The sequence below is a fragment of the Ricinus communis genome, chromosome 1 (assembly GCF_019578655.1).
Source record: "Ricinus communis isolate WT05 ecotype wild-type chromosome 1, ASM1957865v1, whole genome shotgun sequence".
Lineage (NCBI taxonomy): Eukaryota > Viridiplantae > Streptophyta > Magnoliopsida > Malpighiales > Euphorbiaceae > Ricinus > Ricinus communis.
The window spans coordinates 17,228,197-17,242,088 of NC_063256.1; the positions used below are offsets into that span (position 1 = coordinate 17,228,197).

Below are 13,892 nucleotides of genomic sequence, written 5' to 3' on the forward strand. Positions count from 1 at the left end.
GCGCTGGCTCACCAGCAGTGATTGGCTAGCGTGAGAGGATTCTCTCCAACAGGCCCGATGGGTGCGCTGCCTCGGCAATGGGGGGCTGGCACGCGAGGATTCCTTGCCAACTGGCCCGGCGGACGCGCTGGCTCTCTAGTAGTGGCTACCTGGCATGCGAGGATTCTCGCCAACAGACCGCCCGACGGGCGAGCTGGCTTGCTAGCATTAGCTGTCTAGCATGCGAGGATTCTTGCCAACTGGCCTGATGGGCGTGCTGCCTCGGCAATAGGGGGCTGGCATGCAAGGATTCCTCACCAACTGGCCCGACGGGCGCGCTGGCTGGCACACGAGGATTTTATGCCAACTGGCTAGTGCATGTGGGTTGGCTCGCCAGTGGAGGCTAGCGGGCATGCGATGCCGCCCGACGGGCGCCGCACGCAGGAATCCTCGCCTTTGGGCCCGTAAAGATTTTTCGGCAACGCAGCAGGGGCCCATTGATAGGCATCATATAACACATATTTACATGCCCAATTGTTTACATTCTTGTGTATAATTATCTCGTTTTATGCTAGAATCACCTGTCTTTTGATTCCTTTCAAGTTTTAAGTCAATATCGAAGGACATTGTCAGCAATCGAGGGAAATACATGCAATTACGTACTAGAATCCATCAAATTGAGCAAGGACTAGCATTCTGAGGGTTGAGCACGGCCTGGACTCCGGCCGTGCTAAATTATCAAGAAGCTACCCCCAGAAGTGCCATTTTGGCACGGTTTTTGTAGGCACCATGGCCTCTACCACAGCCCATGGTGGCTCAGCACCGACTTAGGCACAGCTTGGAAGAGGTCAACACAGCTAAATGCGCAGGTTCAGCACGGCCTGGACTCCGCCCATGCTGACCAGCACAGGCTCGACCACGGCCGTGTTGAAGGGACTATATAGGCAAAAGCGAATTGGTGAATGAAGGTTCAATTTTCTGACTTGATTTCCAATATACACACTCAATTCATTTGTTTTTAGACCTCAATTGTCGACTTTGGGAGATCAATTTCATTAATTGAAGGAAGGATTACACTTGTTTCAACATCGATTTGAAGATCAAGACAAGATTTGGGAGCATTCAAGAGGCAAATTAGGGTTTGATATTTTGAATTGGAAAATTAGGGTTTCTCATCCTACTTGAAAGAGAAGGGTGTACATGCCTTTAATTTACTTTTCTGATTTTAATTTTTATTTTGTGATGCTTATTAATATGAGTAGCTAAATTGTTGAACCCAATTGGGTAATTCTTCTTGCTTTTATTATCAATGAGAAGTCACTTTATTCATGAGATGTTGTGAATGGTGGAATTTAGATTGCTTTATGTAATTGAGAGATTCATTTAGTAATCGGAAAACTGAATAGCAAGAACTGGTTAATAATCACTTAGAGATAAGGGTAATTGACTAGCCGGATTAAGAATTATCAAAGCTTAATAGAGGCGGGTTAGACCTTAATGCTAATCGAATAATCGATCGTTAGGAAAAGATTCCAACTTTAGGTTATTAGGTTTAGGAATTCAGTTATCTCGAGAGGGAGATCGAATTCAGTTAAGACTTCGTCCACGGGTAATTACAATTGATAATCAATTTAATCTTTATCTTTACAAAAATCCAATTAAATTAGGTCCCCTAGGGTTTGCTTTTCCTTCAAGAATTTTCCTAAATCCTTTCAGATAATTTGACATTTAATTACTTGTTTGTCCATAATTGATCATAGAACAACACTTCATTGATTTCTTTAGGTTAAATAACATAAGACGCTAGAGTAGGTCTAGGTTCACCCTTTCCTGAGAATACGACCTTGATACTCACCATTTGTGCTAGTCTGCATCGATAGGTTCACTGGCTTAAATTGTAGCTACGTACATAACTTATCAAGTTTTTGGCGCCGTTGCCGGGGAGTTACTTTTTGTGTGAACTAGAACGAACTTGTGTTTTTGTTAATTTAGCCATATTTACTTTTCTGTCTTTATTTTGCTTTATTTTATTCTTTCATTGTTTTAACCATTGTTGTTCTTTTGTCACTACATTCCACTTGTAGGTAGTTTGTGACCAGGAGCTCAAACTCTGATCTTATAGAGCCTTTGTCTGATCCAGAATGATCCCTCAGACTCTTAAGGAAGCGTTTGCAATTAGAAGAGGAAGAGATTAAGGTTGAGGTAACTGTTGATAAACTAGAAGAGATGGAGAATCACAATGGAAATGCCGCAGCGGATGCAAACAGAACGATTTATGAGTTTGCTAGACCATCATTGGATGGGACATAAACGAGTAAACTTAGACCGGCAGTGGCAGCTAATAATTTCGAGATAAAGCCAAATGTGATCCAGATGGTACAACATAGTGTACAGTTTGGGGGGTTGCCAAGCGAGGATCCCAATGCCCATATAGCCAACTTTTTGGAGATATGCGACACTTTCAAGATAAATAGAACCACCGATGATGCCATCTGGCTGAGATTATTTCCATTTTCTTTAAGGGATAGAGCAAAGAGATGGCTGCAGTCCTTTCTGCCGCACACTATCATAACCTGGAAATCTTTGGCTAAAAAACTTCCTTTACAAGTACTTTCCTCCAGCTAAAACTGCTAAATTGAGAAATGATATTTCTTCTTTTGTGCAGATAGACGATGAGAGCATGTACAACGCCTGGGAGAGGTATAAAGACTTGTTGAGATGTTGTCCACACCACGGTCTACCAGTACGGATGCAGGTTCAGACCTTTTACAGCGGTTTGAACCTTGCTATGAAGCAAATGGTGGACGCTGCAGCAGGTGGAGCTTTAAACAGCAAGACAACGGAGCAGGCGTAAAACCTGATAGAGGAGATGGCCATGAACAACTATCAGTCGCAATCCTCTAGGAGTCTGCCGGTAAAACAAGGAACGGTCAACCAGTTAGACTCCACAATAACCTTAGCAGCTCAAGTGGAACTTTTGACTAAGAACTTAGACCAGCTTTAGATGCCGGTTCATACTAAATGTGCTCAAAAATTTTTTAAAATTTTTCTAGTGGTATATTATATTATTCTTAACATATGTGTAAAAAATCAAATTAAAATTTCTTAAAATGAATTTTTTAAGCGGGAGTGTGATGGGTGGAACATAGTGATGTCCCCTCGTGACAGACTTCAACATGCTTCTTAGCCTCTTTAGAGGGGTGCAAGATGCCTCAACCCAAGGGGGGCTGGGGAGCCTGGGCACGGGAGTATGTTTGGACTACAAGATAGGCATCGATATCCACGGAATTGGGCCGCAAACACCCCAACCTCCTCCGCCTCGTCCCGGATGTCGAAAAATCTCCCGGAACACGGTGGGCCCACCGAGGCCCATTTTTGAAAAAATTTAAAAATGGAGCATGGGCATCGCCCTTGCTTTAGGCATACATGGGGCTTATTTTCTTATTGTAGGTGAGGCATCAAGGTGTTGTGTAGCCTATAATAGCCCCAGTCGTAACTAACGCGGGCCCAAATAAGAATTGACGGAATTTTATGCGGCTGTTATGGCCGTAGAGGGCGAGGTTGAGACATGGATGAAAGATCCAACCAAAGCTGTTTGGGCGCAACCCCATGCAAGATGTCACGGGCTTGGTCTTTCTACCAATGAACCGTGCGGCACTAGCTACTTTCTCCCCTCAGACAAGTAAGCTAGTCAGCCTTACTCTTCAAATGATAGGCAAAATGCTAGCTAGGATAGCAAGAAGAACAAAAGAGAGCTTAAGAAAGCTTAGAGAGCTTTTAGAGAGAGAAATTGCTTGATTTCTACTTGGTCATTACATTTGATCTAATAGCTAAGATTAAATATCTAGAATGTTCTACAGACTTTCATACTTATCTACACATTATACATGCTTCTAGATTATTCTAGAATGTCCCAGATGCTTCCAGATTCTTCTAGATGATTCTAGAATGTTATAGAATCCTCCCTTGCTTTATAGCGAACTTTGGAGGCTTCTTGGGCCTCTGAACCTTCATGCGAGAAGGGGAAATCTGCGGGCTGTGACATTCTCCCCCACTCATTCTAGTGACACCCTCGTCGCATCCCCGTTGTATGCCTCGATTATGTCCTTGAAGTTCCTTAGCTAATCTTCGGCTTTGATGGGGAAGGAGCTTTACCATCACTAAGTCTCCCTCCTCAAACTCTGAGTGACTCTTCTTTCCATCCGCCCACTTCTTCATTCTCTTGGGGGCCTTGGTTAGATGAGCATGATAGTGGTAAATCCTAAAGCAAGACTATGACCTAAGGCAGTGTACCTGTTAGTGGAGTATAGCTAACGGCGAGTACCAAGTGTCGTATTCCCCAAAGAACGTGTGAACCTAAACCTACTCAATCTTCTCTGTTATCTAATCTTAAGAATGGTGTTGAATGCTAAATACGAAATGAACTAAAGCTACTCTAATTGTTATCTAACTACGGCTACTAGGCAAGAATTAATTCAAGTTAAGGAATAACTCCTTAGGAATCCTTGTCTCTAGGTAATGGAAACTAAAGATGGAATTGATTGATTGAATTCAATTTCCGTAGGAAAATCTCTACGCAGTTAACACCTTTCTCAAGGACACTAACATCTTAACTTAGATTAATTAGGTTGAAATCTCTTCCTAACTCTAATTTTCCAAATTAGCATTATGTACCATTTAACACTATTGAGAGTTGTTAATTCTCAATCCAGTAGAACGAACACCCTATCTCTAGGCGAATTGAATTCTAGGTTGCAAAGGACAATCCAAACCTAAACATCTTTCGTAAGAACATTCAAATTCCAATAATCATTCAACAAAATATGAAGAACAAATCAATAAGCACTCCATTGCAAACCAATAATGAAAATCAATATATTCAATTCAAAAGTTAAGTACAAAAATCCCTAGATAAAGAACCCCCAATGGGTTAACAAGTTTAGCTAATCATGTTCATTATCAAAACCCACAAAAATTCAATTACAACAATGAGTAAAGGTAGAGAAACCCAAATACACCCTTGGATGAGAATAAACAGCTCAAATTCCTCTTGCCCAGTCTTGAATCGATTCTTGTTCCTCTTGCTCGAATTGAAACCAATCAACGAACCTCACCCAATCTTCAATGTTCGAAGAGAATCCAATTGAAACCTTGGTCCAAGTCTCCTTTTTCCTTAGTTCCAGCTCAGAAAACCCTTAGAGAGAGAAAGAATAGAGTTTGGGACATCCTCCTTTCTTTTTCTTTCTTTTGCATTTCCCTCTTTTGTTTCTTTTTAATTAATTCGTCCAGCTGCCGTGAACATGGCCCGTTTTGGTGCCCGTGTTGGGAACACGGCTTGCTCTTCAGAACATGTTGGGAACACGGCCATGTTCAGCTTCCTCATGCGTGAACTTGACTTGTTTCAGCAACTTTGACATCCAATTCTGCTCCAATTCTTCCCTTTATGTAATTTCCTTTTTATTTTATTTTATTTTTACAAAACTGCTTAGGAGATAATGGTATAAGTGTAATAGGTTTGTTGTTCATCATAGAAGAATATCAATTTGAAAATCCATTATGCACAACTCGCATATCATATTGCCATGGACGTCCTAATAATATATTACTAGCATGCATAGGAATGACATCACATAACACTTCATCATGATAATGTCTAATAGAGAATGATATCAATGCTTGCTTGTTAACCTTTATTTCCTCACAATCATTCAACCATAACAATCTATAGGTTTTGGATGTTTAGTAGTAGGTAAACGCAACCTATCAACTAAACTAGCACTAACAACATTGGTATAACTCCCCCCATCTATAATCATACATACCTTGTGTTGGACTTGGCATCTAGCATGAAAGATGTTCTCTCTTTGGACTACATTCTCTTCCTTTGCTTGCATATTAAGAGCACGTCTTATGACAAACAACTCACCGTTAGGCCCAATTTGCTCATCTATGTTACTTGTATCCTTAAGCTCGGGCATGCATTCTTCATCATCATCACTATCACTTTTAATATCACCATTTTGTGTAGCCACCATTACATGCTTATTTGGATATTGTGATGCAATATGTCCCTGCCCCAAACATTTAAAACACTTAATATTTTGAGATCTAGTGTTAGAAGTTTCAGGTTTACCTTGCATTTTAGTGTTATTGCCCAAATCTTTCTCATTCTTGCTAACATCTACTTTGGGCTTGGAAAAGCTCTTGTCACCGTCTTTCCAATTCGGTTTCCATGTGGAAGTTGTATTTTTCAAATTGTATCTAGTCATTTTACTATTTCATTACTTTTCAATCATGATGGCTTTATGTAGTATGTCTTCCATCTCAACACATTCTTGGAACTCTAACAGATAAAAATGTTCTTGTTTAATCCACTCAAGAACCGTGCCATAGTTGCCTCTCTTTCCTCCTCTACATTGCCTCTTATCGTTGCAATTCCCATCTCTTGATAGTACTCCTCTACACTTTTAGATTCTTGTACCAATCTCGACTGCATATATCTCTATAGTAATGTTAGGGTACGAATCTCTTCTTCATGATAGTTTTCATCTCTTGCCAACTAGTAATAGGCGCTTCTCTATTTGTCCTCCTACTCAATAAAAATTGATCCCACCAAATTATAGCATAATCTCTGAATTCAACAGCTGCGAGTTTTACCTTTTTCTCTTCGGAGTAGCTATGACAATCAAAGATGAAATCTACTTTCTTTTCCCATTCCAAGTATGCTTCAGGATCGGCTTTACCTTGGAACTTAGGAATCTTCATCTTTATATCTCCAAAGTTGTTATCTTGCCTTTCATGCCTTTGTTCATTATCATCAACGGGCTCATTATCATCATCATGCCATCGCCCTCTATAAACTTGTCTAAGTGCATTTTGGTTTATGTGGTTGGCGTTGTTATTGGGGCCATTTTGATTTGTTTCCACCCTCTCCACTCGATCACCAAAATCTCAAAATTGCCTCCCTATACGCTCTAAATGCTCCATAACTTGTGCCATGGTTGGCTTCGGCAAATCATCATGCTCATGTTTCACTTAAATAGGCTTTTACCTTATAGTGAAGTCACTACTCACCTTTTACCACTCAATCTCTACTCTTTGGTTCTTATAAAGGCTAAAACAATCAATTATCAAACAACCTAAAATTCTAACTATTCAATAACCAACAAATCAGATTTAAAACACACACAAGAACACTAAAATAAGAAGACTAAAATAGACTTAATGAATAAGAATAACCCTATACACAATGAAGGACACAAGAACAAAGGTAATAAACGACTAACTAAGCTTAACAAGTGAAGAAAACAAAAGGTAGAAATTGTTTTCTTTTTCTTTTTGAGAATCGATCGTAGAGCCGGTTGACAACAACAACGTTATTTGCTTTTCTTTGATTTTTTCTTGGCTCTTTTTCCTTTTTTTTTTTTTTGAAGGCACTTGACTAAAGAATTTGGAACAAGTAAAGATGTGATTCAAACAACTAATCATAAATAATCATAAGACAGATTTAAATAAGATCACAAGAATGAAATTGATTTTCTTTTTTTAATTTGAACAAAATTTGAATACAGAATAATGACAAAAGAAGATGACAAAAAGAATATACTGATTTAGAAGGCAAAGCTCTAATACCAAATGATACGAACCTAACCTATATCAAAGGATTAGACCCATATGCAATTTTAATTTCATTGCCCAAGATCTTTTTAGAACCATATCAATGGAAACCTTAGACCCTTCAAGTATATTAAACTATCAAACCTAAGGTATTAGAGGTAGAAGACGCCACAATTTAGTATGGATTCTAAATTGTTAAGTCGAATTTGAACGCTACAAACAATGAATTGCTTGATAAGTTCGAATTAGGTCTAAATAAGAACTAAGAATAGGGTATAAACTCATAAATATATTAATCATTAATCAATGAACTAGAAAATTCATACTAGGCTTTTATAGCCTTTAGAAAACCCTAATTCTAAGCTATTAAGGAATTACAACTCAGATAGGATATATATAAACATCCTAACTAAAAGAGAAAACTAAAAACAAAGACCTAATACTCCCAAAATACTATGTAGTCGCCCATTAGGAGTAAGAAACCCTAGTTTCTTTAAGCCATTTCCCCTTGTTTTTATTAAGGAATCATGAGAATGCAATTGACAAGCTTGACGAGTGGCATTGGAGCATACTAAATGATCAAGCAGCACGAGATGCAAATCCACGCGCATAAGGGAGAAATCATGATGCTTTCGATTAATTATGGTAAGAACCCATGTAGCACAAGGAATTCTACACCAACAAGGAATCCTAATGATGGTACTTGCTCAAGGAATCCTACGTCAACAAGGAATTATAATCCAGTAAGGAGTCCTAATAATATTAGGAGTTCAGGCGACAAAAGGAATCCTATTTCCACTAGGAATCCTAATACAATTAGGAGTCCTAGTCAGATTCAAAGACCAAGTGAGATTGGGCTTAATCAAAACATTGGGTGCTCTTATCAACTTAATCCAACATATGGAGACATGAACAAGTCAAGATAAGCCCAAAATAGTCAAGTCAAGCTATTTGGAGTCCAATATCTAAGAATGGGCCGCTTGTTACATGTTACTTAAGCCCAAATGATATAGGCTTGGGTTCGATGAATGTTAAGAGTATTTGTTTATTTAAAGAAGTCTTTTAATAGTTAGGAGTCTTATTTGAAGTTAACCTTTTAGTTTAGAAGTTTTATTCCTAGTCTTATTATTATTTATTTCCTTATCATTATAGAATTAGGTTTTTTAAGGCCTATATAAGCTAGTACAAATTTCTATGTAAAGGTTGTTGAATATTGATTATTTTAGAGTTAATTATCTTCTTTTGTTTTTTATAAACTTGGTGAATTTATCAAATGAAGGCTTAGTATTTTACAAACTTAATTTAATTTAAACCTATTTTTGTTAAACAACCTTTAATTCTTTATAATTAAGGTTCTTAAGTACAAGTTATTTAAGGGTCTTGTTGGGAGTTAGAGATTCTTTGCTTGATTAGGTGAATGATCCTTGGTGAAGACATCAAAACTGAATACAAGTTTGGCACAAGTTAGCTACATTTGTATCAAATTATTACAGTCTTCTACCTTGCGGGAAATCAAGCTATGGATTCGTTGAAGAACTTTGCGGGCTTATCAACACTCACACTAGCGTACATAGACTTATTGCTCACGTCCTTCCTTTCTTTTGTGTTCTCTCTCTACCCTTGTGTTTAAATCAATTCAATTTGATCCTTACGTTTAGCCGTATGGAAGAGAATAAAGAACTTGTGATTTCTTTCCTTATCAGATATGAAATCCTACTTATGTTCTCATTTTGTTCATTTTTCTTGTGCCTCTCATTCATTTTGTTTGTTTCTTTTGTGCCTCTTTTTATAAGCATGAGTGTTGAGTGAAAGCGCGTGGAAGCGGCAATCATAAGCACTGATCCAATGCTTGGACAAAGGTAAAAAAATAAAATTAGTTGATTGAGTATTGATATCATTCTCCATATGATCATGCACGAATCTTTTAGAGGAAAGAGGGATGATGAGAATCGAGGCTTGTAAATTTTCCCTTGTTTTAATCGGTGGCATTGGAGCATGACTTGTTAATCAAGCAGGACGAGAGGCAAATCCACCAGTGTGGTGGAGAAATCATGTTGTTTTCAATTCATCCAAGAGTAGGAATGCATACATTTTTTTTAATGTTTAGGAAGTAAAAAATGAAGTAATTTGTCCAGAGTATTATTAGGTAGGCCCACGTGAATTTCTCATTTTTTGGTTAAGTTGGCTCATAAAAGTTAGTATCATGAGAGTTGTTGGCTAGTCAACTCCTCTTCGGTTCTTGATTCGACTTTAGTTTATTCATCTTTATTTATTTATTTATTTATTCATATTTAGCTTCTAGTTTCTCCTTATTATGGAATGAGGGCTTTTGCACTATGAAAACTGCATGTAACCGAATATTTAAGCTTAGTGAGTATACTATTTCAGTTTTTCTACCTTGTAGAGAATTAAGTTATGAGTTCTTTCAAGAACTTTGTAGAATTATAAAGACTCACACTAGCGAACCTAGACTTATTGCTCACGTCCTTCCTTTCTTTTATATTCTTTATCTACCCTTATGTTTAAATCAATTCAATTTAATCCTTATGCTTAGCCATGGAAGAGAATAAAGAACTGACAATTTCTTTCCTTATCAGATACAAAATCCTACCTATGCTCTCATTCGTTCGTTCCTTTTATTTGTCTCTTTCTAATCTATATCTAGTATGATAGTTTAGTTTTATTTGGTGAGCATAAACACGAGTGTTGAGTTAAAGCACATGGAAGTGGCAATCATAGACACCTATCAAATGCTTGGACAAATGTAAAGAAAAAAAATTAGTTGATTGAGTATTGACATCATTCTCTTAATGATTGCGGATGAATCTTTTGGAAGAAAGAGGGAACACTAAGAATCGAGGCACGCCCAAATATTTCGATTTAAGTTTTGCACCATAGGAATCTCCATCATTCTTTGTTCCTCTAGCCATGAGGACACCTAATGGCATAAGGAATCATGGCAATGCAATTGACAAGTTTGACTAGTGGCATTGGGGCTTAGCTTGATGATCAAGTAGGATGAGACATAAATCCACGGGCGTAAGGGAGAAATCGTGTTGTTTTCAATTAATCCAAGCATAATACAAGCAGCAATGCAAGCGGTTTGATGTTTGGGACGCATATAATGAAGTAATTTGGGTCGGAATATTATTAGGTAGGCCCACACGAATTTCTCCTTATTTTCATTAAGCTGGCAAATAAAATTTGGGACTACGAGAGTTGTTGACCAGTCAACTCCATTCTAGTTCTTGATTTGACTTTAGTTTATTCATCTTTCTTTATTTATTTATTAATATATAGCTTCTAGTTTCTTCTTCTTATGGAATGAGGGCTTTTACATAATAAAAACCACATGCAACTGAATACTTAAGGCTAATGAGCATATTATTTCAGTTTTCTATCTTGCGGAAAATCAAGTTATGGATTCTTTCAAGAACATTGCGGACTTATCAACACTTGCACTGACGAGCATAGACTTATCACTCAAGTCCTTCCTTTCTTTTGTATTCTTTATTTACCCTTGCGTTTAAATCAATTTGATTTGATTCTTATGCTTAGTTGTATGGAAGAGAATAGAGAACTTTTGATTTTATTGCTAATCAAATCTGAAATCCTATCTATGTAATCATTTTGTTCGTCTCTATTGTGCCTCTCTTTCTAATGTTTATATAGTAATGATGGTTTGGTTATTTGAGGAGCATGAACACGAGCGTTGAGTGAAAGCGCATGGAAGCAGCAATCATAGGCACCGATCCAATGCTTGGACAAATGCAAAGAAAGAAAATTACTTGATCAAGTATTGATATCTTTCTCCGAATGATTGCAAATGAATCTTTTTGAGGAAAGAGGGAACGACAAGAATCGAGGCACGACCAAATATTCTAATTCAAGATATGCACCATTGGGGTCTCCATCATTCCTTGTTTCTCTAAGCATAAGGACTCTTGATAACACAAGGATTGGCATGAGGAATCATAGGAACACATTTGGTAAGCTTGACTGTTGGCACTAGAGCTTAGCTTAATGATCAAGCGTAATGAGATATAAATTCGTGCACATAAGGGAGAAATCATGTTGCTTTCAGTTAATCCAAGCGGGAATGAGCGCATTTTTTGATGTCGAGTATTATTGTCATTCTCCGAATGATCACAGACAAATCTTTTCGAGGAAAGCACGAATGACATGAATGAAGACATACCCAAAAATTGTAATTCAAGATTTGCACCATTGTGGTCTTCATTATTCTTTGTTCTTCTAGGCATGAATACTCTTGATAACACAAAGATTGGAGTAAGGAATCATGGGAATGTAGTTGATAAGCTTGATCGGTGGCTTAAATAGTATTATAAGGGTTTTAAATCCAAGCTAAGTTGATACACACATATAATATGGCCTAAAAACATTTCATAAAGAAAATATAATGAAAATTTTAATAAACTAGTATTAACGACATCAATATCTTTAACTTTATAAACATATATTATTACATAACCCCAACATATATTTATAAACTTATATAGCATCACAAGCTTAATATACATAAGTTAAATACGCACAGTTATCCAAAATGCCCTTATGCTCGAGATAACTCCTCTGGCCCACCTGATAATGGTAACCGATGCAAAAGGGATCAATGCACAGCTAAAACTATCTACAACTGCACTAACCTAGAAAGAAAGAAAAAAAATATTGCTTAGGAATGAGCTGGCAACTCAATGAGCATTTAATTTACTAAACAATAGTATATTAGGTAAAAATTACAAAAGTTATATTAAGCACATAAATCATACAATTAATTCATAAACAATTTCAAACTCAACCAATTCAATATTTCAACCAAACAAACAATTCCATTTTACATTAATTCCTATAAAAGTAGAGTCGAATCTCACATTTCCTGATTTAATTCACGTTCTGATGGCTACTTGACAAGAATATCCGCCCGGGTCAGTCTCGCCATCTCACATACTAGGGTAGCTATCTGCCCGACTCAGCTTTTCCGATCACACACATATCAATCCGAAGGTCATCCTTTCCCAAAATTACAATTAATTCACTTCACTTGACAACACATCACAATCAATTCACAAAGTCTCAACTCAAGTAATATCTCATCCAATTCATAATTCACAAATATCAATTTATTCATTACCACTCAACAAGCTAAAAGCATAGCAAACACCAACTCAATCAACCAAGAACATGTCAAATAATCAAAATTCCTCTCTTCTTACCACTTTCTTGCCCTTGGACACACCTATTCACATATTCAATATAAAGTATAATTTAATAATCTGGCATATATATATATATATATATATATAAGTTCTCAATCTCCCTAACAATATCCTAGTTCACCAAATGATCATCTATACTTGATTTAGTATGATGCATGAGATGAATGAAAACATGACAGCATGTTTATTTTTGTAGGCAACTTACAGGTACTAAATTTAAAATTATGCTTGAAATTATATACAAATAATAAAAATCTCATCTTTTCCAGAATCATACTTACATCCATCTACAAATTGTATCAATAAGAACCACCTCAAAATCATTCATATAGAGAAAGTTATGATAATTTTAGTATAGCTGCTCCAATTCCCATTTCAGTAGAGCATTAAAAAATTTCTCTTAAACGACCCACTAAATGGATGAATTTTCTCATGAAATTTTGCAGGCTTATAGATAATATCTTAAAATTTCCATAGACACTAAATTCACTAAATTTGGACTTGTATAACGCAAGTTATAGTCAAAATTCCGAGACTGGTAAAAAATCAGCAACATGCAAATATCCACAACTCATATAATCAAATGTCAAATGATATATTTTTCCATAAAATTACACATAATTCATGCTATATTATGTCCTAATTACAGTACTACATGTTCAAATTAAGTTTTTCCTAAATTACCGAAAAATCTAATTTAATCACTCAAATAGATAGTTAAAGATAAACTCACCTCTATTAAGCTTCTTGCTCTTCAATTAAATCTATCAATAATAAAACCTTCTCCAAACCATATTCTCTATAGAAAATACTGCTGAATTGGAAAGAGGGTGTCCTATATTAATTATCAATTATAAGCCATTAAAGAAAGCATTAAGATGGATAAGATATCCGCTACCTAACAAAAAGGATTTGTTAGGAAGGCTTTATGAAGCTGCTATTTCTTCAAAATTTGATATGAAATCAGGATACTGGTAGATCCAAATTGATGAAAAGGACCGATATAAAACGACATTTATAGTCCTTTTCGGGCACTACGAGTGCAATGTAATGCCATCC

At 36.7% G+C, this 13,892-nt stretch overlaps 1 non-coding gene across 1 annotated transcript; it reads right to left on the reverse strand.

Annotated features, from left to right (window-relative positions):
* Positions 1-2,611: 2,611 nt before the first annotated feature.
* Positions 2,612-2,718, reverse strand: LOC112536719. The gene has a single exon (XR_003080684.2). It is a non-coding gene; the product is annotated as a small nucleolar RNA R71 (small nucleolar RNA).
* Positions 2,719-13,892: the final 11,174 nt, after the last annotated feature.